Source organism: Ischnura elegans, chromosome 4 (assembly GCF_921293095.1).
Source record: "Ischnura elegans chromosome 4, ioIscEleg1.1, whole genome shotgun sequence".
NCBI lineage: Eukaryota > Metazoa > Arthropoda > Insecta > Odonata > Coenagrionidae > Ischnura > Ischnura elegans.
In genome coordinates, this window is record NC_060249.1 from 85,847,472 (window position 1) to 85,873,642 (window position 26,171).

The 26,171-nt window shown below is 41.2% G+C and overlaps 1 protein-coding gene across 1 annotated transcript in view; it reads left to right on the top strand.

Annotated features, from left to right (window-relative positions):
* The window catches only part of LOC124157747 (putative protein TPRXL), a 539,286-nt gene that overhangs the window by 18,282 nt on the left and 494,833 nt on the right, over window positions 1–26,171 (top strand). The gene's annotated exons all lie outside the window — the stretch shown is intronic.

Genomic DNA, 26,171 nt, shown 5'->3' on the forward strand with positions numbered 1-26,171 from the left:
CAGGTTAAATTTTAATTCCTCAGGCTCATCTGGTTCACAAAAGAGTTCGATAGGGTCTAAGGATTTCTCTTACATTTTTCCCTATAAAACCGTGATCATTTATTACTTGTATTTATAGCACATATTTTCATGATGCTAGCTTGTCGTGAGGTGCGTTATTGAATTACATCATGTCTTTCATGTGGTGTATCTTAATCATTAGGGTGCAGTGAAATCATTGACATGTTAGCGAATATTATCTGGTCTGATTAAATGGTGCGATACTTGATACAACGTATCCAGATTCTTCTTTAGAAAAAGCCATTTCATATCCTCTCTATTAATGTTCATGCATTAATTGTTTGGAATTTGTGCTGACATTACCCGACGGTTTAACTTTAGAATGTTCTCAATTTATATTGCGATATACTTATTCAAGGAGTCAACACTTCCATTTTCTTGAAATTTCGTGTGTTTGTGAGTTTAACGTTCATGTTGAACGTTTTTTTGCGGTCATTTTCACTATTCTTTCCGATCGAATACACCGTGCCCCAAATTTCTTCTCCGAATTTCCTCGCAGTAGTTTTTTTTCTCCTTCTTTTGTATTTTTGCACTTGTATTTTTTTTCTTTTTCGAGGTAAGCCACGGCCCATAATTCCGTCGTTTTTTCTCCGTCTAATGCCTCCTCTTAACGTTTTGAGCTGCCTTTTCCTCCTTCCGAGTCCTCTCGGTCATATTTACATCATCGATTCCGATCGAGGATCTCTTTCCCTGCCCGCATTATTCCAACCCCCTCTCGCATTTTCCATCTCATTTCTCTTGATTGATTTTCAGCCTTTCCAGTCACATTTGCCGGTCTGAATTCCTTTTTTTTTACGGGGATAGAGAGGAGCAACGCGGTGGCGTTGGAGATCGGGCCGGGATTTCCTCAGAAATGCCGTAAAAAATGTTTACTCGTGTGGGCGAATTGATGAATTACCAACTATTGTTTGATGCCCCGTTAGGATGGATCAAGCAGCGTTATTTATGATCGGACGAGCATTAACATTGTTAGAATTAATAATGAATGGACTGATTTTGACCATTGCCTATGTCCAAAGTTCATTATTTGGGATTATGAATCTAGTCTCTCCCTGTAGTTTTTTAGTTGTCAACAATAAGGTGTCAAAAATTATTTCAATTTCATTTATTCCCATTATTTCTTCGACACTCCGACGGTTAAAATAGTATTAGGTATACTCTATGTGAAAAATGTTTTTCGTAAAAAATGTTTACTCGTGGGAAAACTGATGATCTAAGTGTTATTGTTTGATGCCCCTAAAAGGATGTATCAATCAACTTAATCAGTAATCGTACGAACATTAGCATAGTTGGAATTAATTATGAATACACTGATTTTGGACCATTGTTCATGGCCAAGTTCATTATTTGGGATTATGAATCTAATCTTACCCTGTCGTATTTTTAGTTTTCAACATTTAGGTGTTGAAAATGATTTTATTTTCATTTATTCATTTCTTTCTTCGACACCGCGTCTGTTAAAAATGTATTAGGTACTCCCTATGATGTGAATATATTTTTTCCCACTGCTTTTTGATTTAATCATATTTTGAAATTGAGTGCTGTAAGACAGGGTACTCTGTGCAATCGTTTAATATGCCAACAATAGAGTCGCCTGATTCTTTACTAATGGGAAATTTTGGTACTTATGTGGTGTTGCCCTGGCTTCTTTTTTCTATCCTAGCTCTTCATGATTTTATTGAAGTGCAAATCTCGTGTGGTTCTGACGTTTATTTTCTCATAACCACGTGGACACCTGTCTTATCTACTTAAATCCGCCGCTATCGATACTGATACGATGGTACTATGGTGAAGATAACCATGATAATTATACTCGATTTTGCTTTTGTGTCATCAGCGATTGCAACAGCTCTTGAGTGCGATTTGTCTCCTTATTGTCTTCAGCTCGGGCGTAATTTTGCTTTCCGCTGACGTCAGGTTGACCTTGAACATTAGCAATTGGTGGTCCCATTTTCTCGTTAGTCGTATGATTAGGAAGAATACGCCTAATTTCTCGATATACCCGCTTCCCGGAAAAGTGAAATTTCTAGAAAGCACAGGAAGATAAAATATCTCATTTCCTGGAAGATGTTATCTATCAGTGCAAGTGTGTGTTAGTCATATAAGACGTTGCAGTATTTCCGGAAATATTTCAGTGTCTTATTTAAACAATATTTGTAAATACCATCCCAACGTGCCACGCATCGTACGAGATACATGCAATTCTACTTGATTTTTCAGTTTACCAGAGAGGTCGAAATGGTAATAGTTCGGGGATAATTGTGATTTTTAAAATGATTTTCCAATTCTGCTTTCAATCGTGTAATTTTCTGATTATTATTAATGAAATGTCTCAAAATTTATTTTTCCTCTATTGACCAACTTTAGGGTGGATGGCGATATTTGATGGAACTGTGTTACAGGAAACATAATCACAGATGCGCTAATTTCGGATGTTCCACAATTTTTATAATGGTCTGCCCCATGTTTCGACACTATACACTATGTCAGTCTCAAAAAGAGAAAATGTTTTGGTAATAACGTAGTGTATAGTGTCGAAACCTCGGTGAGACAATTAAAAAAAATGTGGAGCGTACCATATTAGTATATCTGTGATTGTTTCCTCCATTGCTTGAGCGATCACTGTGGGAATTTTTAATTGGTGGCACCTTGCTCATTTCGCCTCTGTCAAAAGCTTGGAATAAGGCTTATTTTATCGCATTTTCATGGATGATGGGACATCTCGAGTATTTCGTCGTGTTTCTTCTCTAGTGGTTTTCTTCCGCTAAATAGTTTAGGGGTCTTAATCCACCTCTTTACCTCCTCTCCCATGCCCCCATGACTTTCTGTCCCCCGGTCCCCTTCATATCCAGTGGTCATATCCCTCCCTCCGTCATCGGTTTCAGCGAGTGATCTGGGCGTGGCATGGTTACAGCATTTAGTTTATGGTTGTGGACTGTCGTTCGGCGCAATTGTTCTGTTGCATCAAGTTTGCTTTGAGTCCGTTCTCGTTCTGTTGTTTTAGTTTTAATAATGGTAATTCACCAGATTTTTGTGACTCTCAGTTGCCTTTCGTTAACAATCCAATGTGAATATCAAGGAAACTAAAATTCGGTTATGTATTTCGGGGGAGTTCTGGGATTGAAAGGCGTTTAGAAAACACAGATTAACTAATGATAAAATATTTATTATTGGTGTTTTAGTTTTAGTAGACTCTAGTACTTACCATTTACTTAAAATTTACAAATATCGCCTATAGACTAGTATTCATTTTCTATTCACTGTTAAATTTTTTAATGGTGAGTCACATCCGTCGATCTATCCCATCCGCTACACTTGTCAGATGGTATTGATACAATGAGGAATAGAATGAGGCTCACAGTAGTCATGTCTCCCCCCTATCTTATATTTTTTTAACTGAAAGTGTCCCTCAGCAATGTGTCGTGTCGGGCGCGGCTATTTTTTAAAATGCAAAAGTTCAAAAAAGTAAATTAGTCACCAGGTGGCCTCTTTAAGTGGACCTCTTACATAAAATAATTGTTACTGTAACTCTAATCTCATATATATTACTTTTTAAAATCAGTAATTTGTACTCGTAATCGATTACTTTTTCTAGCAAGTAACTGTAATTGAGCCCAGTTACTTTCTCTCAGTACTTCAACCAACACTGCTTTTACCCTATTCTTTCTCTCTATCGCATTTTTCACTCGAATCCTTGTAATGCTGCAGCCGCGTGTGGTGGTGGTGGTTGTGTTTTGTCGGGCGCTGAGGTTGTAAATGCAGGGAGGGAGCGGCGAGTGAGAGAGAGGTGGGTGTAGATGGGAGTGGGGCGCGGCTCTGCCCGAACGAGAGATAGCTCTTCTCGGGTGCTCCTGGTTCTCTCTTCTGGTTGGTTGCAATAGGGGGGATGGGGGCCTCTGCTGTATCTGCCGGCCCTGTGGCCGCCTCTGCATGTGTGTGGGAATTGGTCTGCATGTGAGAACCGTGACCATCTCTTTCGTCTGTACCAAAATATACATGGTGGCCAGTATTCCCTGGGAAACCTACGAAGTCATTGCATTTTATTTTTTTTTGTTGGCTCTCTTTTTATTATGCTCAACAATTTAAAAGGCATGAATTCACTGTACAGCTGATGCATATAATGTTGTTATCATTGGGAGTGTATAAAAACTTGTTTATGTACCTACTATTGAATTCTTTTTATTATTTATTTTATTATTGCAAATAAACAGTTTAATGATCTTTCATGCCTTCATGTCTCCATTTAATGTGAAATTAAATTAAATTAAGACGTGAAGGCATGAAAGATAATAATGAATATTGTTTAAAATTAATTCATGGGCCTGAAGAAGATATAAAAAATATATCGGCCCCGTCTGCAATCAATTTTACATATTTTTCTTACACCTGTACTCCAAGACGTTAATCAGCATTAAGTAATTTAGGTCAAGACATAGGGATTTCGATTATTGCCTGTGAGTGGATACAAGGTATATTGACTTAAGGAGAAAAATTGTTCCAGCTATGCGAGAGAGCTATGTATGGGAATATCGTTAGAATTTTAAATGTTGAATTTTTATAGCTTTGAAGATGCGCATAAAAATTGGCTCGCGTCCTTACCTTGGTTTTAGAATTCACGGGTTCAAATGACAAATTTCGCCTTCCTAGTCAGCAGTAAATGCTAGACCGTAATTGCGGTTGTATTTTTCGTTACTATTTCATTTATTAGAACTGGTCCGCATGAGATTATGACAGTTTCGCTTTGTTGCTTGGCAACTTGGCTGCTCCCTCTCCTTCGTAAGTTTTTTTTTCGTATAACTTCACTTGCAGTGGAGGTAAAAAGTAATTTGATGGGAGGAATACTTCTTCGACCTCGCCGTTTTCCTTTTTTCGAAACATTTGTGGTATGTCTTCTCCGAGCGAGACTCTTGATATATGGCTCACCGGTGAAAAGAATCCCAAAAACAAGTTACGAATTTCTTTCTGTTGCTCTATTCTAGCGCTTTGGAGTAAACTTGTAAAGTCATGAGAAGTTAAATCTTTATTTCTTTAAATTTCATTAAATTGATCAACTATTGTACTTATTTCTATTTCTTCTATAAAGGTTATTGATCACTTTTTTCTTTGAGGAGTTAAAGGAGCATATAATTTGTAATGATGATATTGGTATTTGCGTATTTAATGTTTTATCTATCTCCTCATCTATGTTCTGTTCTAATTGTATGCAATCATGATCACTTCACCAATTATGCATCAATAACTCTTATCGTTTGCGGTAGGTAATCGCATTACCTGAAAACAATTATTCTATTATATTTGGATGATGTGCTTTTTGCAATGTAAATACTTAAATAAAGTTCCTGTAGTGTAATTTTAAGATTATTGATTTGAAATATTTTAATGTGTAGTCAATATTTTTTCAGAGAGACCCTTTTATAGAAAATGCTTACAAGTAGCGTAAATGGCTACGAACCACGAAGGTCCTATGCACAAGGCTGAAGAGTAGCTGAGAAGTGGATATGCCCTCAGTATGAACTTTTGCCGTCATCAACTGATCTGTGAAAGGGCCGTGGGTTTTTTCGTCATAAATACCTCGAGAAGTAGGGGACGGATCGAAATGGAAAAATACTGGTCACTTAATTTTTTAAGCTATTTCAATCCTGAGGGAAATAAAATTGAACGAGTCCATGGAACGGTGATTGATATCCATTCATATCCATTATATCCACTGTAATTTATTCTTTACTTAATTATGCTCCCCATTTGGTCCATCTCTGCCCCAACTAACCTTACTACCCTTAACAGTCCCACTACTTTCTTTGCCAGGGTTGTAAAGTACAGAGGTCTCCATTTCCTCGACATGCCGACCGATTCCATCTTATCTTCCCTTGGTATCCCGAATCTCTAATAAAAGAGCAAAAAATGATCTCAAATTAACTTACAACATCCTCAATTCGAATATTGGTTCTTCTGATTTACTTTCCTTCGACCCTCCCTGTACTAACGCCTCTCCTCACTTCTTAACTCTATACCAGGTAATGTCTATCCTTTCCTGTTTTCATCAGACCATTTCATCTATCTTGCTATGTCCCATTTATGTATGGAAAACTAACTTTCCGGTTCTTCTCCTTTCATGTTTTCGTTGAATATTTTTATTTGTATTTTTGTAATCTTGTCTCTTATGTTTTGCTGTTGCTTGTATTTTAATGTTCTTACTCATATCCTTTATTGTCATATTACTGCTTGATTGTAAAGTGGCAGAAATACTGTATGTGATAAACTGATGCAGGTGCTAAGCTCTCGGTTCATCCTATTTTATATTTTTGTTGATTTTTTTTTAAATTTTTACTTATGTAATCTTGTCTCGTATGCTTTGGTGATGCTTATATTTTAAACTTCTTACTCATATCCATTATTATTTTCATGTTAATGCTAAACTGTAAAATGGAAGAAATGATATATGTTATAAACTTAAATAAATAAATTAACTTATTCATTGGTGTCCAAATACCATAAGAGGTAAGAAGGGCTGCTAAATATCGTTTTATTTGTGTCTTGGTTTTAAGACTCATTGTTACGATTAATTTGGTGTATCAAGCTATATCGATACCTCCACTGCACAAACGCTGAACAATCACCCACCGAGTGAAATGCGCTCATATAGTATTACTGAGGCTCTTAAATTAGCGGATTTGATTCGTTGGGCGATTGTTGAGCGTTCGTGCATTGGAGGTATCGATAATAAATATGAAATAATAAACGTTGGCCAAAATGGAGTATTTGACCCGGTGGGAAATCCGGAGAAACGTTTACCCGCTGTAGTTTATTCTGTATTCAATTGATTCATTGGTGTCTGAATACCACGAGAGGGAAGATGATATGTCTGCCTGGAAAAATACGGGTAGAATTTTTGCTCTGCTCCATCTCGTTCCATGGCAGTCTCTCTCTCTCTCTCTTCGTCTCGCCCAACTCCGTTCTTCCCCGCACGAAATTCACGTTTGCAAAGCTTGCACACACTCTCTCTCTCTCCCTCCCCACTTCGCCCGGGTTTCGTCCCTGCATAGCCGTGCATCTCTCCTGCACTCCGCACCCCCGTCATCCCTCCCTGTCCGCCTTCGATCCTCGCCCCAACCCCACAACCCACCCCTTCTGCAGGGAGAGTGAGAGTGCATGTAGAGACGGAAGGGGAGGGGGACTAAAAAAAGTAAACTGTCGAGGAGGCAGTGAGGGAGGCTGGGGGCGGATTTTTTTTTTCAGGAGCGCGAGATGGGTGTTGGGTTTGTGTGTGTGTGTGTTGGATAGGTTGAACTCGCCGGCCGGCACATGCCGTGTGGTGGTTCCCGCGATGATAGCGCGGTGTGGTGTGGCCTGGGTTGGGGGTGGTTCTAGGCGTTCGGCAGCGAGAGGGGTGAGGTGTTTAAGGGAGGATCCTCCGCTCCTCCTCCTCCTCCTGTCCCGCGTGTGTCTCCTCTCCGTGCATGTGGTTTTCGCGTGCATGTGTGCGGGAGGAGGGGAGCAGCGCTGTGACGTCACGCGGCCCGCCTGCTAGGTCACGTCCTGGACGCGCTCTCGCGCGCGGCGTTGCCGCTTCGAACCTCGGCGGCGGCGCGACGTTGCCATTTCCGCGGTTGGGGGGAGGGAAGGTGGTGTAGGGGGGTAAACATCGATCGTTCTTATCTCAATCTGACTCCTCTTTTCTCTCTCTTTCTCACTTTTTTTACTCATCTCCCTCTCGCTCTTTCCCCTGTGGACTCTCAAGCCCCCCCTCCTCCCTCCGTCGCTACCCTACGTACTTTTTAATTCCTCCCGTTCTTTTTTTTCCACCTTCCGCCCTCATCACATCTACTCTTCCCCCCCCTCAACCCCTCTCACACCCCCCGTTCCCCTTCATCCCCTCCCGCACCCCCTTCGCCCTGCCTCTATCCGTCTCTTCCTCCACCGTCAGCCATCCCCCTCATAAAGGATCGTCGTCATTATCGTCATCACGGCCATAATGAGCGTTAATTAGCGCCTCCTAGTGATACTTCTCTACTACTCATTGTCTCCCCCCACCCCCCGTAAAGATCTCCTTTCCTCAACCCCTGCTTCTCCTTCCTTTTTTGTGACAGTGTCGTTTTCACCTCGTTCCTAGTCGTATGAAAGTGTCATCGGGTTTTGGAAAATGGCTAGAAAAAAGGGTTAATGGAACTGGCAGGTAGATGGGAATACGATCTTGATGAAACCGAAAGAAAAGGCGTTGCGACTTGAATTTTTTTCAGACATAAAATGGATTTTCAAAGTAGTTTTCAGGGTTTGTTTTTTATAGACAACAAATGTTGGTGTATTAGCACCAACCTTCTTTTCAATAGGAATGTGATTGAGCTTTCTTTTTGCGTGAAGTGGTAGCTGAGGTATCTTTTTGATATGTTTTCTTGCAGTAGGTTAGGAATTCTGTTCTAGTGGTATAAGGGGATGTGTCAAGCGGATTTAGTGATGGACGGCTCACGATAGGTGGGTTTTTAAATATTTTTTTTTTCGTTCGCTCGTCGGCAGACACTTGTTTTTTTTTGGGATGGGTTATTTCCATTGACCCTTTGGTTTGATCCCGGTTGGATCGTGAGGCTTATAGAGTGGAGTGTGGTTAGGCTCCTTGCAGGGCTTGGAACTGGAGCGAACGTGAGCTGAGGTGGGTGGCGGCTCGGGTGAGATGGTTTGAGTGCAAGCGGGCGGCTCTTCTCTGCAGCCGAGCTCATCGCGAAGCTCCGAGCTGCAGCGGCGAAAGTTATATCCACTCGGTATATAGGGGGAGATCAAGATTACAGCTCTGCTATGCGAATCGCGGCTACTATGCTCTGCATGAGACTGTATATAATTATTTTAATAATTGCGTCTCTCTTTATCTCGGCAACTAAGACTTACTAGTCCTCAATGAAATTTTAAACTTCATTCATCCATATATTGGTAGATGAAAGCCCATCTGAAATACTTCTGCTTGGAAAATGGTCATGAGAATGCTTAAACCAAAATGAATTTATCTAAACCTTAATGCGGATCACAAGATTACATTTTTTTCACGTATGTCAAATCATGAAAATTTGTGTATTGTCATCTTCAACATCTACAGGGTATAAATGCAATACAAAACACCCAAAAATAACAACCACTGTATTCTTCTGGGGTAAATGAAACGGCATTGAATAATGCGATGTACGTGAACTTTGATCGAAAACTCTTCCTTCTGATACGAGCTGCTTTATTTCCACTCTTTGTTTTTATGACGGTCACATGACTAGCTAACAGGTATTCACTTTATCAACCTATCAACCAAGAGTTGCTTGTATCATTACTTCTTTCTCCTTATATTTGACCACTATACTGAAATAATGTCATGAACTACGATCGGGGATGTTTTCTCACCCGAAATGTAGTGCAATTTTTTTAATTCAATAACATTTCTGCTGCACTGCTTGTGAAGTAGCGACTCAATGATCGAATTCTAATCAGTTGGGAGGAAGCCATTATTAGTAAGCTCTCAGTGTGGTCTCTCCTTCGAAATCGTTTCCCTGGGAATAAATATTTCCGCGTGGGTCCGCGAGATACGCGGTATGAACTCCAATTTATTCATGTCAAAATTTAATCAATAGCTTTTGTTTGCGCCTGGAAAAGTGCTCGCCTCCCCATGTATGTGGGCGTTGGAGTGCCGAAATTCATCGCGAAACTTTTATCTCGCTGCCTGCGCGTTGGCTCTCAAAGCCAGCCCGCGAGTACTTAGTTTACTTTTCTCCTCGGGCGCGTAAATTTTAACTCGCTTTCGGCCACGGCCCTCCACGTTCGTTGTCCCTTATCAGTGGAAAACAATCTTTCAGATGATGGTACCTATGAGAGTGGCTATCGATCTTTGAGGCTCTGTGCGGAAGTGACTCTCTCAATGGTGTCCTATTTCCTCGTGTGATGTTAGGAGCAAGGTGTGCCAGTCCGGTGGAAATGTTTATATTTTTGACAAATATTCCTTTAAACGAAAGTTAGCTGTTGTTCTTCTTACGCGAATGCGTTGCGAGAATAGATGATTTTAAAGGCTGAGCATCATCATCATTATTCTCCCCTCATTTGGGATCGGTGAAATTGGGCCAGGTTTTCGCGAGTACAAATGCGTATATCTCGCAAATTTTCTGACCCCACTTATGATGTGCGACGCGGTCTCGAGTTCAATTCTCGGTCTAGGAACTTTTTTCTCATTGAAAAAAAATTGCGTTTGTCTATAGCTCTCTATCATCCTTATCCAAGATTTGCTTCTATTAGATTTCACACCGAGGTTATTTTTGAGCAAGGGATGGGAACATGTCTAGAAGTAGACTCTTGAAGAATTTGAGAAAGGTTCAACAGGATCGGGGAATGCGTCCGTTGTGTATTCCGTCCGTTGTCCATTGGATCCCCGGTGTATAGAATTTTTTACCAATAAAAAATTAGGTCTATCGATAGCCACTGTGATGTAGGATTCTGTTTTTTTTTTTAGATTTTCTCCCGTATCGAGATTTTTGAGAATGGTTTGGAAATTTTTGAGGTATATTGAGAATATTGAGGGAATATTAAGCAGTAAGGACCATAAGTAGTTAGTATGCCTATCAAGGTGATATTTTCCAACGCAAATTATTTGTCTATTGATAGCAACTGTGGTCCAAGATTTGCTTCTGTTTTTATACTTTTCATCCCTAAATAGAGATTTTTGAGGAGCAGATTAAAAGTTTAAGACACACTCAGTCCATGAGGTTTTTCCCCCCTTTCTGAGAAGTAATCTTGCCTGTCGATAGTTCTCCGTTTTTGTTATCCAGAATCCAACTCTTTTTTTTCAATTTTCACCCCGAGATAGAGACTTTCGAGAGTAGGGGTTGAAATCGTGTGCAGACGTGGAAGGCTCTCCAGAAGGGGGCGGAGGTGGTGGCATAGCCGCGGCTGAGAAGAAGCGAGCTCCCCCAGCAAATGCATTTCGCTGATTGCTTTTCAAGGGAGCGGATCGCTTTCGGCAGCAGCGGCGACCGCACGTTGCCTTTTGCGTCGGGAAGCGTGCGCTGCGAATGAGTGTGTGTTGTGTGTGTGTATATATGCGCGTGAGATAGAGAGAGACCACGAGCGCACTGGGATTTCTTCTCGAAAAAAACACCTCACTCGTCCTAGCCTTCATCCTTTTTCTTTCTTCCTTTTCCATTTTCTTCACCACCTCGTCTTCATCCTGCCCATCCCAGCCCCAATCTTTTCGATTTCGTACTGCTGCGTCTCTCTCCTGTTACCTCCATAGTCGCGCAGTCCTGCTGTGCTTACATCTACATCATACCCTGCGAGCCATTTCTGGGGTGTTTGGCAAGGGGTGATCAATCACCAGCATGCAAGATAATTCCCACATGCACACCACTCGGCTATAAAAATGTAACGCCCACTAACAAATTATAGTTCCACACAGTGATAGGGACAGGGTGAGGATTTAAGGGGTGACTTCCCAGTTGTAGTTTGGGTCCGAAAAAATTACCATTTTATCTCATGTAAATTGGATACCAATTAACACTAGATTCCCTCGGGGGACTATACAAGGGGAGGTATATACCCCCTCAAGATATCCAGTCTGGATCCTCCACTGCTTTCGCAATCATGCAAAAGCAAAACTTGCCAACTAATAGTGAGGGAAATCTACCCATGAGGTTAGAACATGCCAAGTATGATGTTAGAAACACTGGGAAAATTCAGAAACATGCATTAAGGAATACATTATTTAGCAAATTACACAACAAGTTAACTAACCTATGACTTAGTTCTAACTCCTACTGCTAACATAAGATTTTTAACAATTCTCTCTTAGGAGTCTATGAAAAAAAATTTGACTGAAAGATCAAAGGAAGTATTTTTAATAAAAGAATGCAATAATAATACTGGTCCAAAGCCACTTAGAGGGCTTGAAGTAGTTTTATATTTTATCACGATGGTATACATCTTGAGAAAAGTTTGCAAATCGGTTCGAGTTTCGTTCGGTTTTAAAGATTTAGAGTGAAAATATGAGAAAGTTGCCGTTTTTCTTCTTTCTAAAGATTGTTTCGTGTTCATTTTTTGCTTAAGACACAAATCAGTTGCGGCAAACGTGATGTAGCCGTCCCCGGATCTCAAATGTTTTATATTTCCAAATCTCCGAAATAAAAGTCACCGAATATTGTTTCTGCTCTATTGTCAAGGTCTTATTAATGAGCATGGTAGCGATTGTTGAAGTCATCGCAGGTGATTTTTAGTTTTTTTTTTTAAAGGGTTACAGTGTTGTAGAAAGTTGCAATAGTGTTTACGTGACTACACGGATCCAAGATATGTTCACCAAATTTACTCTGGTACGTTTTTATATCCGCAGTAGACTCTCAACCGAGTAAACAACGTATTCCTCTTTTTTCTATTTGCTTTTCGCCAACGCCCTCTATTCGCGGCACCTGAAACTCTTGAATGCCCTCATTCACTGTTGGAATATTCACCCGAGCTTCTCGTCTCTCTATCCGACCAGAAAGTGAAGGAGAAGAGAAAATCTTTCTAGTCCACCCCACCTCCACGATGCTGGTGTGGTTCTTTCACCTCTCTTAAACCTTCGCCGTCTCGACTAGCGCTATTTGAAGTAGTTTGTTAATTAATGACTGAAATCCGTCCTTTTATATTTTTTCAAGCTTCCTCGCGTCCTGTGGAGATACGTTCGCCGGCATGCATTCGCGTAACTCTCGTTTTGATCTATTTTTTGGTGCTGTGCAAGTTTCTAAAAGTGTTGGATATAGATGCAGTGGAAACATGTATCATAATATTGTGCTTCAAGTTTCGTGATTACTGGAAGATGGGTGTGGGATAAGGCAGTGTTTTTATAACCTAGTGCCTTGAAGTTCACTATTATTGAATTAAATAAGTCGATAAATACGGCTGTCAACATATGGTCCTTGACTCTTCTGATTCCAATTCCTGATGTCTATGTTGCTAAAAATGGTTTATGTGCTGGAGAGAAATCGTGTGGGTGATACAATGACAAATTGATAGGGTTTTGAATATCAGTGCATCGGTTTTGCATTTAAATATCCGTGTTTTCAAGTGTCCTAGCGGAAAGCAGCATCGATTCGTCTATTGGCAATATTTTTTTAATAAATAAAAATTGTTTCTCAAGCCTTCCATCATCTCTGTGGACGTCCACTTGTATCGTGTTTCGGTTTCTTGTATTAATTTTACTGCTTTTATGTATCCATCTCGTTTCCTCCATAGGGGGCTTGTCCTTGGTTGGGTTGTTCATCTGCTTGGTGTCACGGAAACCTGGCTCTTCCGTGCCAAGCTCTTCAGACATGAGCGGATGTATGTTTTACGGACACATTGTCCTCCGCATTAATGTTTTCAGCCCCACTAGTTTCCGGAATGACTTGGGAGACGTATGTACTATCGCGACGCCGCTTATCGTGCTGACTATCTGGCGACTCATGAATTTCCGCGTATCGCATTGCGTGCCTTGAACATAACAGGGGGGTAGGTAGCATGTGGGTAGCGGGTGCATTGTGTACGGCATCAGCATAAAGGCAAGAGAGAGGAGAGTCTCGCGGTGCTGTTTACTCAGGCGAGCAGCAGGTTTTTTTCCCTCATGCCTTCGGCCTGTGGACCCTGATAAAATTTTTGTGTTCGCTTAATTAATCGTGGAGAATGGTGCGGAATAATCGCTCGTCGGGAAGAACAATGCGGGCAAGTGTTCCGAACTGAGAACCTGTTCGCGTAGGTATTGTATTGTGGTGGTGCTCCTAGCGGCTAGAATGTCTCAAAGAGGTGATTGCTCCAATGCTATTTCGACTATACATACATTGTGCTATACCTCTGTACTTAAAGGTATGTTTTGACGCTCTTTTGTTTATTCCCATACCACCGATAACAGGACATAATGTCCCAATTACATCGGGGCCTATTCAATAGTTCAACAGCTACACATGCACGAACAACCGTGCCCTGGATAGGGACCACCTATCTTGGAGGAACTCGAACCCGCGACCCCTTATTTGGCTGGCGAGGACTTCACCCCCCTGCCACCGAGATCAGTAGATCGATCTGTGTTGGTACCTTTATGTACATACATGTATATTTGTACTTAAACTATTTCGCTGTAAATAAATATACTTCTCAACAGCGTCCATTTCCTTCGGAATTACATTCCTACATATCCTTGAGAAATAATTCTCCTGGCTCCGAAATTTGATCCTTCGACCGTAGGCTTTCCGGGCCACTGCTTAGATCAACACGCTATCCCGGTTCCATAATTCCTATTTCATTTTTATTTGGTTCATGTTGCAATGGAAACATATCGGGGTACTATAAGGCAGTACTCGCTGAGTTGCCCCTTTTACATTTCTCATAGTTTTCCTCGAGGCTTGCAAGAAGTATGGGGAAACGGTCGCGTCAATAGTTCCATCGTTGAAATGTCTGTTAAGATCACGGAGAAAAACAACTCTTTCGATAGTACCTGCCTACCTAGTGGTGGAGGAGGGTGAAACACGAGTGGGACGTAGTGGTCGGGAGAAGGGGAAGTCTCGGTCTGGGGTTGCTTCTTGTACGTGTGCGGCGGTTGGGGTCAGCGCATGTAATGTGGCAGATGTTCCGATTCCCTCTCAGCCACCGCATATCTCCCCTATCCATATCACTCAACTCTTACCCGCTCGGAGATAACACACCGTCTCTTTCTCTCTTGCCCTCTCCCTCAGCTGCTATCGCTCTCTTCTCTCTCTCTCCCTCCTGGTTCATCTTTCCTGAAGGCATATACGTGTTTCGTTCTGGAAGAACTGGGTAAAATATTATTTTCTACATTCAGTAGCAGTTACCCATGTGTTATCCAGCCACTAGCAGATCCCTTAGGTTGCCTATTTTTTAATTGATTGTTTTAATTGTTTAATTGTTTATTACTCCACAAAATAAAAGTACAGAATAGAATTAATTACCGAAAACGGAGTAACTTTAGGTAGCCATTAAGGACAACCTGTTTTTTGGCTACCATCATTTGCATAGGGTCATGCTGATATATAAACATTTGAATTGAAGTAAGAACAACATTTGAATTGAAGCAAGCACAACATGGGAGGGTATCTTACCCCTAGCTAGTCCCTTACGTTGAAACTATACGAGATTCCTTATTGCATCTCAAGGCAATTGGTCTTTTTAATAAAATTTAAAAATACCTGCCTATTTTATGTTCTCTTAAGTTTACTGTACCTATCTTATTATTATATATTTATGTATTACTATTGTATTTTTATTTGAATAAAATGATTGGGTTGCGGTACAAGATGACCGATCAGTCGACGCACCCTTATACTCAATTCTTTCCGGTTTACGAGCGATGGATTCGACTGGGGATGTGAGCCGATTATGCGCGTGCTTTAAAAAATTTCAAACTCATCGATTTTGTTTACACTCGCGCAATATTTCGTTAATCATGTAATTCTACGCCTTATTTGATAAAGGAACATTTTTTTAACATTTACCTACGCTGATGCTCTTAAAATCGATTACTATTCCGGAAATAATGGTGATTAAACATGGGATGGAGTTTACTTTACGGTCGTTCCTCCGGAACGAATAAATAATTCGTAAGGCGGCGTCTTCTGTATTACATCCTTGTATAATCCTCCGTGGGACCCGTTGCTTGTACGATTTCATACAGTTCATAATTTTTCATGTGATGTCCTGAAATTGATTTCCTTCCGTAGTATAAAAATTACGGATAACTTGTGGAAGCGTTTATGAATTCTAATGTCGGAGCGATTCGCTGCAATTTAAGAGCAATTTTTTGCCACAATACGCTGCAGTTTAAGAACATTTTTTCCCCAGCTCGGGTTTAAGTGTCACTCCGGTATCGTTATGCAATTTTATAGTCAGACCGGAGTTAATATTTTTTTTTATATTTTCTTTTCGTTCAGATGCCTTGAAATTTACGCGATATTACTGCGTTGTAAACTATTGAATGTATTTTTTAGATTATTTCGGAATGGAAAGAAGTCTGAAAATGCTTAAATGTGATCGAATTATTTTTCTTAGATGATGAAAAGTGGCCATCACTATAGTTCGCTATCGAATCTCTCTATATTGGATGCGATCCCATATTTAAGACATCATTGCTGTGGAGCACCTCGCGTCATTTTTATTTCTTTATTCCTGTCCGACTAATGCCGTGAATATGGAGTATCTCTCGTCTTCATTACTGCTGCCCTTTGTCCAGTCCCTTTTGAGCAGTTCGGCGAAGTGTTTGCTATTCTGTCTATTCGTGCGCGCACAGCTCTTTACCGGCGTTCTTTCGTCTCGCATACTACTCGCAAGAAGCTGCGATTGTTATCTCAGTTCTTAGAAAAACGTTGGCTACTGGTGCGCATTTTTTTATCCCCGCGTCATACCCCACCTACGAATAGGAATACTCTCGTGAAAGGGAAAGTGACGTTTGATAGCGTGGATCTACGTGCGACTAGACACAGTATGACGCAATTCCAGAGAGACCGTAGTGTTGGCGTATGCGTGATTCCAATGCTCTTTATGTCTAATGCTCGTGATAATAGTCTTTTCCTGTTTCCCAAGAGAGCTCAAGTACGTGTAATGGGTTGGTAGCGTTAAAAAAAAGTTCTTTCACGTTCAATTCTAAAATCTCACGGACCAACAGTAGCGTATAGCACCCATTTTGGCAGAACCTTCCAAGGGAGTGGCTGGCAATCCTTTTTTATTTGACCATACATCGGTTGTGATTGGCTTTTTATGTCTTTTTCTTTATGCTAATTGGCCCTTTACGTGGCCTAGGGCTATATTTATACTCGGTCCTGTGCAATACCAGCCATCTCTGTGGCATTCGATTTTGCACGCGTTCAATTATCCGAAAGTGAGGACGAAGCCATTTATCTTTTCTCTTGAGCTGCGAGTTATATATGGCTGCACGATTGCGTGGTTTTCTAACTTTTTGGCTTGAATTCAGATCGTATCCCATTGCCAATAATTTCACTTTTGCCTAACGGCATGGACATTTTCTTTCCCGCTGCTTATCTTTCTGTCTTTGTAATATTGTACGCCATAATTGTAGAAAGAGAGGTTTATTGTTCTGTTGGCAGTGAAAGTAAATTCTAATTCCTTGAAATTTTCGAAATTAATATCATTCATCCATCTGTTCTTGATTGAAAATTCGAAAGGAGGCTCAATTGATATAGAATGACTAAAATCAAGTATTGATAATGAAAGTGTAACTTTCTCAGATGGCACATATCTGTTTTTCGCACCCGTTTCTCTGTTGAAACCATTACGATATTACTTTACTTTTTGAGTTATGTAGAGTAAACCCATGTCTACATTTACATGTATCTGTAGTACATAAATTTAATATTCGAGAAAATGGTATTATTAAGCTTTTGAAGGTAATATGGCAAATGTTTTGTTCTGTCTTCTCGGAAAATTAATTTATGATTGCGTAAGTATGAAGGAAGTAAGTAAGACATAACAGAAAACCGGCTTTGCGGATGTGAAGCGTCACCATAATAAGTTGCTACCATTGGGGCAAACGAGTTGAAGTTCGAGTGTTGCCATGGTTAACAATTGTCCATTGCCTAGTTTTAAAATTTCAAAATTCCAGTTGTGTACACACATATGAAGCCTCTCCGCTTGGGAGTACAGAGAGAGAGAGAAAGGCTTTAAGTAGGATAGATTGAGGCCGTTCCGAGTCACGGACCGCCCAATGTCATTGAATGAAGTCATATTGATTATCGCTGGGAGCACCGAAGGAAAATCCATATGGCCAAAAATAACCCGTGCGTAGGTACCCTTGCGATCACCTCGGGAAGAGCAACTCCATGGGAAAGTACTGACTATTAATAGAATAGTCCGTAGGAGAGGAGGGGTATATGCACCCCTTCTTTGCGTTGGTCTTCTCTCTCTCGTCGTAAACGCTTATGTGGGAGGAACTTGTTAGTATTCCCCCTTGAGGACGCCGGGAGCCGTTTTAAAACGTCGGCAGTATTTCTTACTCCTTCTCCCGAACCTCGAGGAGCGAAATTCATTCATTGGGGGCTCGTAGGTAACGATAATTTCTTGCTCAGCATTCCGTGTACTACATATCCGCTGTATTTATTAGACTATAGTTTATTTTTCATTTCCATATCGTGCCGGCGCGGTGGTAGAAGTGGGGTGCAGAAGTAGTGGAAAGGGCAGAAGAAGGCGATATAAGCGGGATCTACCGCCGGCACGATATGCTAATAAAATAAAAAAACGATAGCCTAATTAGAAAGAAACTTGACAGGAACAACAAATGCACGCATGAAACTCCTGAATCTGCTGACGGGCAAACGTCGAGATCGTAACCAATTTAGTTCGGTTCTGGTATGTTACACCCTTTCGGTTGGAAAGACAAATGGAGATCTTCATGAAAGAAATTTACCATATTTTAAATCATAAATAATGATGATAGGCATAAAACTTAAATTTCACATAATTGATTTGCAGAGAGAGGATGGCAAATGCTTCGACTCCAGGAAATAGAAATTCTCCTTTTTGCTACAAGCGTCGTCATAGCTTGTTTCTCTCTCATCATTGCTATGGGTTTAGGGAGTCTTTCACGTTTTTGGAAGGTTGGCACTTTTGAGAAGGAAGACTCTATATGGGGCCAGACATGACGGGATAAACCAATCGTGTTCTCCTTCCTTGTTGTTTGCCGAAGTCAACCCTCTTCCTAAGACTTTTTTTCCTTCATATCCCTTCTTTTCTCGCCCACCCCCACACCAACCCACCTCTTTTCTCCAGGGCGTAGTCTCTTATTTATTTAGGCATGCGCGCCTTGAGATGTTCATTTTTTTTCAAGCCCGGCATCCATCCATAGTGGACCTCACTCCGCGCATCACTTGCGTCGTCGCATGCCTATTCGTCGTCTCCGGACGTCGAGTGCGACAACGGGGAAGGCAGGCAAGCTTGCATCAACGTCTGTATGTGTGTGATTCCATTTCGTCCAATGAAAAATACAGAACACTGATCAAAGGAGTCAGGTCTTTGCCATGCTCTATCGCCTATTCTCCAAGTTTAGATGATTGGGTCGGTATGTTGGTCAACCTCCTCGGGCCTGACGTATTAAATGCAATACATCGACGCTATAATTTTTTCATTGCTTGGCTAAGTGAAATTGTCGTAAATGCAACTAGTTCAGTGCGTCCTGACAAATGAAAACATCATAAAGAAGCTTGATTCACAGAAATCGCTAATGTTGTTTGTTAACATCTAACTAACCAGAATTATGTAGATATATCCCGGGACTAAGGAGGTTAGATGCTCAAGTCCATGCGGTGGTAGGGATTTTTCAGATACAGTCCGATGCCTGCTTTAGCGCTTTGTGGAGGGCACTTCAAGTACAGTACACCGTCCGTTGGATGTTCTGATAATCGTTGGTCGACTTGGTGCCTTTCGTTTAGAGCAGGCTTATGCCTCTCCTGGGTCTCTTAAAAACAGCATGCTTTAATACTATCAAATTAATGGTCGTTTCGTCATTTCTCCCTATAGAGACAGACTCTCTAGACTCGTAGAAATTATGGGAGAGAGACGGGCAATGAGGACGTTTGTAGCAAGCAGGTGAATTTCTATTTCCAAGAATTGAAGTAATAACTAACCTCTCTCTGCATATTATTTGAGTGACATCTAACTTTTATACATATACTCGTTATTTACTGTGTAAAATATGGCAAATTTCTTTTATGAAGGTCTTAGTTTGATATTGTAAAGGAAAGGATGGAAAAAATATCAGAACCGCACTGAAATGGTTACAGATTCGACGTTTGCCCGCTAGGAGCTTCAGGAGTTCAAGTGCATGCATTTTTCGTCCTCCTCAAGTTTGTCTCGTTCTCTACCTTATTTTTCTTCCGTCTACTTGCCTGAAAGGAAATTTTCAAACAATTTAATCCCCTTTGTATATGATTTTGTGCTAGTAGACTTTTGGAGAATAATTGATGTATTTGTTTAGGTGTAGAATGAAGGTAAACAGGTGGTAGTAGAAGTGGAGGAGGAAGTAAGATAGATGGCTTTAGGTTTATCTCGAAGGTAAACATTCGCCCCTAGGCAAATTTCTTAATATTTTTAATGCGGGGGACGTATTGGGTGCAGCAGCGAGGCTTTTAGCGCCGCGGAAGGCTCTATATCTCAGCATTGCTGTCACCGCTAGCTCCCTAATTTCAGCGCGGTGATGGATCGCTGGAACCCCACGTAGGTACCTACAGCCACATTCTGTGTATCCAGTGGAAAGTCGACCAAACGTTCTCTTCTCTCGTCCCCTTATGCTTAGATTCTCCACGATGCGAAACGAGCTCACGTTCTGTTGGAAGATAACTTCCGTAGTGAGCAATACTTTTTCTTGAGGGTGGGCGCTTGAGAAATAGCTAAGTAACGTATGATGCTGCTGCTGAAGCCTTTGAATTCGTCTACATTATTAAGTTGTTCTCTCGTGGTAGTTGGCCGGGATAATGGCATAGGGCAGACCTCAGAAAGTTCATAGGCCAAACGGAACTTCGACAATGTTTTTGAAAGACCACAAGTAAAGATATATCGCAATCGAAGTCGAGAATTTGGGTTCTTTGAAAGAATACGCTTGAATTATACTGAATGAGCTCATTGTTACTGAACATCAGCTCTTTCTGTGCTGGTGTTCAGTGACAATGCACCGACGTCGTAGTATTTCTTGTTTTGAACTTGAATGTTCCACAGAACCTCTCCTCTTGGGACATTATGTTAAGGTGCATTTTTTAATGAGTTCGTATGATATTTCTATTTTTAATTCACTTAGTTCCCTTATATCCCTTATCTTTGGACGGAATATTTTAAAAAAGTAATTGTAAATGATGTCCACTGGATGCCATGCGGATTTCGCGGCCCTTGATGTAGCGCTTGAGGTCCTCTTGATAGATAACATACGATTTTTGCAATATCTCTTTTGTTACGACTAGTCTTTTGGAGAAGAATTGATATATTTTTTTTAAGTATGGGATGAAGGTAAACGGGTGGTAGTAGAAATGCAGTAGGAGGTAAGATGTTGGCTTCAGGTTTATCTCGAAGGTAGATTCTGGAGAGAGGTGCTTACAGGCTTCGTCTTAATTCTTCTTCGTTACAATTTGGTGGCCTAAAGGTTTGCAATCTAGAAGAACCCTACGCTCTCACCAAGACCTGCCATGGCTAACCTATCTCCCCCTTGAGCGGCAATGTGTTGGTTGTTCTGCCGATGAAGCTCGTATGTTGCTCGAATCCTTTTCTTCAAGGAAAGGAACTATCCGTAACCCAAATAAAATAGGAAATTAAATCTCTAAAAACAGTTTTTTGGCTGACATAGACTGAAATTTTAAGGAGGAGAATTTGATGCTAAAAGGCACTCCAAACTCAAATTTTGAACCGAATCCTTGTCCCCGTCGATGGCCATCTTAAGTCAGCCGAAACGTTGGTTTCCGAAATGTTGTATTTTTTTAAACTGGCGTTTGAGTTCATCATTTCATCTTAAATATTCACCTGAGGCCAATTAGCGGCTCATTTAAATTCATCGCAGCCGATCATCCGAATTTCAATTTCTTCCACATGCTTTCCTTCCCACGGATCTACTATTCCTCGCTCTCATCTCTATCTCTGGCAACGAGGGCTCGCTCCAACCGTCTCAGTCCAACCGTTTAGCTCCCCTCTTCGAATTCATGAACCATCTCAACAACTCCTTCCGAGAGGACGACCTCCCTCATCTCCCTTTTTGCTTACTGCCGCCTCCCTCAAGATGGCTCTGTTTATGTCTCCATGGCTCCCGAGTTCCCTCCCGCGTCTCGCTCCCAGATCGCATTCAGCTCCATGAGACCTTGGCTACGGTATAACTCAATTCATTTTCAGTCGAGTGCGCAAATGTAGATAGTTTGCGTTCACAACAGGCAGAAATAAAGTCCAAGACAGGCGCCACTCATCAACCGACTCCGATCAGACAGAAACATCGAGTGTAATCTATCATCGAATATTTAGTACTCTTTCTTGTTTGGGTAATCAAGCAAGTTATTGACGTTGGTTCTGAAAGGTCGTACGTAGAAAATAAATATCTCATTTTTTTGCCCCGTCAGTTTCGTGCTCTGATCTTGAATACAATTTCATTATCCTGGTAATTAACCGTGGCGCCGTAAGTCAATGTCCCACTCAATCATTCACGTACTACTGCATCGTGCAGCCGGGGAGGAAAAATAAAAATGGATTCCTTCGCTTTGGGCAATGCAACGGTATATTTTTCGTGACACTGGGGGATATGTGATTTCATTTGGTCATTCGTTATTTTTGTTTGATCAGAGTCGGTTGATGAGTTGTGTCTGTCCTGGACTTCATTTCAGTCTGATTCATATAGGCATAAATGGATACAACCAATATTTCTCAAAGTAGCTGTCGAATGACCATGGAAATATTCCACGTGCTTCCATGGATCTTTCTCTCCCGTCATCCAACCTTCTGCATCCTATCACTGTCACCCATTTTGATGTCCAGGAAGTTATTAATTGTTTTTAATAGTCTAATAGTTTTGATCCCATTCCAAGAGAGGATGCACTGGACGTGGGGAGTGTTTGAAGAGGTTTGAGATTGCCGTCTTTTTTGTGTCCGTTTCCAACTCGCAAATTATTGGTGACACTGGCGTTTTAAGGATCTCGAAAGTAGGGTAAGGTGATGTGATGTTGAAGGCATGACTCCCCCTTTTTTATGTTTGATAAACGCTCCGGAAAATTTATTTCTTTGTTCATTCAAGAGGAACTCCGTTTTAACATCCCCGTAAAGAATTATATATAGTCCCTCGCGTTTCTCTTTCAAGTCCTGGCTGCTAGGAGAGAGGAATTTTTGATGACACCTGTTTTCACCAATCTCTCCTTTTATTTTCGTACTACACTACTGGTTTTTCATTCCTCTTCCTTCCATGGGTTTTACGGCCTTCTCAATATCTCTCCTTATAAGAGTGCATGGCATAATATTCGTCTAGCTCTTGCTAAGGTTTTTCTTTATTTATTTTAAAGAATTCCCTTGTTGTCCTTTTTTTGTGTGCTCCGCCGTGCATTTGAATTGAAGCCGTTTTGCGATAGTTATCTCTCGGGCCATGGTCCGTCGACTCCCGCTTCTATTTTGTTTTCTCATTTTTTTTCATTTGTCGCCGCGTTGACTTCATCTCATCCATGCCATTGTGAGGAATTAAGAGCGTTCTCGTGCCAAATTAACTCGTCCACGGAGGCCTCGCTTACGTAAAATTTCCACCATTGCTTTCATTTATAATTAATTCCTGGCTCTTCAAGAGATCGTGGAAGCTTTCTACGGAGTGAGTGGATCCGGAATTAAGCTATAATTATACACATGAAGAGAATCTCTCTTAAGAGATGGGAAACAGCCGTGATATTTAGTTTATTCCTGAACGCACAATGCTACCAGTTGTTCCATTTTTAAATGCCTCCCTTGTTGAATGGGAAGCCTTTGTAGGAACGCGGATGCGATATGTCCATGTCCCATCTGCTCGAAATAACAGTCTCGGCGATTGAAGGGTAATTGTTTGTTACGTACAGCATGCACCGTCTCCGTGAAAGAAGTGGTATATACTCGACGAAAACGCGGCGTGATTGGAGAGTAAACGTGATCTTCGTGAGTGAGTGCCTACCTCAATGGTTTCTTGTTGCCCGGCGAAGGGGCATGACGTAAACGCATTAGGTGTGTTCAAACACCGAGGCTGGAACGCATTCAATTATATTTCAAAGTATGCTGCCGGAAAGCTCTTTAGTTCTCACGCGAGCATTCCGACGGATGACTGAGCAAAAGAAAAAAAGAGGCAAGCGTTAAGCCAAGTCCAAGCGTCCAAACCCCTTCTTCCCGTGATTCGTGAGTGTCTGCTCGTTTCCTGTTTGATCTCTACCGTCAAACTTGGGCTCGTCAAAATTTATGCTCATATCCCATGTGTGTGCCTTGTGAGGTGTAGAATCAGTTCTCTCAAAATGTGTCCTCAGTTTTTTTACGCTTTTTATTGTTGCGTGACGAATTGTTTCCTCATGTCAACTGAATTCTTGTCGGTCTACGTAGCTTGTAGCTCTGTGTTGAAAGGCATTCGGGTCTTCCACGGGGTTGAATCAGTCACTCTTTCTTCTTCGCAAGGGCTAACTTTATTCACTGTGTCGGGTTCCAATCCTTTTAGCCCCTAGAATTTGTGTTTAAAGGCAATCGGGTCTCCCACAGTGGTCGAAAGTTCATTGTTCCCCACTTTTCGGAGCATGAGGCGTTCTCCATCCTCAGGGTTATTATTCCATGGCCCAGCATGGCCAATAATAGATAATGTCATCATTTGGTGGTATCTTGGTATCATCACCAGTATTCTTTTTCACCGTACTTCGACAGGTTTTTCAGGGTGCCATGAAACCGTGGTTGCTAAGTGCAATGTGGGGGATTTAAACTCTTTCTAAAACCTCATCCGATTTCACTGTTATTTTTTAAAACTAAGCCAACACGTTTTGATAAAAATATTGAAGATACATTATTCCGATACACACCGGTATTTATTGGCTTTGAAGATAGAAGGGTACCCATGCGTTAACCGTCAATAATTTAGCATGCGTAACGTTTTTTTGACCGTGTGGAGTGTATGTGGGAGTCCAATTGCATGCTGCATGCTGGTGATTGATCACCCCCTGCCAAACAGGTGGCTCCCAGGGTATTCTGTAGATGTAGATGTTAAGACTGGAGAACAGTTCGTGCCCGCGGGAGTATTAACCAGATGGGTGACCCGAATATCCTTCAACTCCATCATTCACCGGGAAAGATGCAGATCTTACCTCTAGACTGTCTTTACAAGCGCCTTTTACGGATGAAGTTGCGGTGCCATAACGTTTCACGTTGCTAAGGGTTTTCGAATGGAGCTAGGAGGATGTGGTGCGGCGGTCACTATTCTCCGGAAATGAAAATGGCCTTCCGCGTCAAGCGGTAATGGTTTGGAACTGGTTAGAAGCAGAAGAAGCGTGCGCCGGTCGCCCAGACCACATCATCTATAGTCCTGGGCTGTGAAATTTTCCGTATTTATTTTCAGCCAAACATGATATAGCGGCGGGGATTCCAACAGCGCTTTGTTCCCTTTCATTAAGTAATATTATGTTGCATTTTGTACAAGGTGGATTATCCAATATTATCATCACATATTCACATTCCCCTTCATAAATTTCCCTTTTTGTATTTGATGTTCATTATGATTCCTGTTAATTTTGGTCAGTTTAAAGTCTACACGACGGTGATATTCGTGTGTTGCTGTTTTTAAATTGGTTAAGGTCATCTGCCGCAATTTTTTGTCAAGCCCAGTATCCTGATTTTAAGTTGTGCATTACTACCCTATCTCCTATCACAAAAAAAGTCTCCCTTCAATGTTAGTGTTAGGCTGTAGGCTTAGGGTTTGCCCAAAATTTTCCATCCCAGGTCGTGTTCATTCATGTTCGATGGAGTCGCGATTGATTTCTGTATTTCGCTTGAGAGTTTGGTGGGAAGTCACGTGGAATGGCCTCGCTTCTCTTCCTCATTTCAATCGAGCCTGGATGCTGTTCTTTTGCTGTGCACGCGAGTAGGTATATCTCACACTCCCGGAGGCTATTTTTTCGGGCGCATTCTGCGTGTTGGTCTTTGCTAGAGCACGTAGCGAAGCTATACAAAAATATTTTTACCTTGGTGCTCCGATTCAACGCTACTAATTATGATTATTTTGAAGAAAAAAGCCACCGACCCAGTTACTTGGTCTCTCTCGTAAATCTCATTTTTGAATTATTGGATTTAAGTACTCCTTTCGTAATTGCAAATGTTTTCTTAAACATGACAATCTGTTTGCGATTCTGCTTATGCTTCAATGACGCTTCTGTCAAGTGGCAAAAGCTTGCGCTCATTCCCTAAATTCTGCGCAAAAGATCGGCTTTCTTTAATTTTTTCACTGGAAAAATGGCATATCATTCAGGGATATAGCAGCGGACCAACCTTCGGATTTCTCTTATTCTCGTTATTACACGTGAAGTATGAAAATTGCAGGGAGGAAAATTACATTCTGTTATAGTCATCATTAAAAAAAATAATTTCAACACAAGGTGCTACAAACCTTGGATCAAAGTTCGAATAAAGGA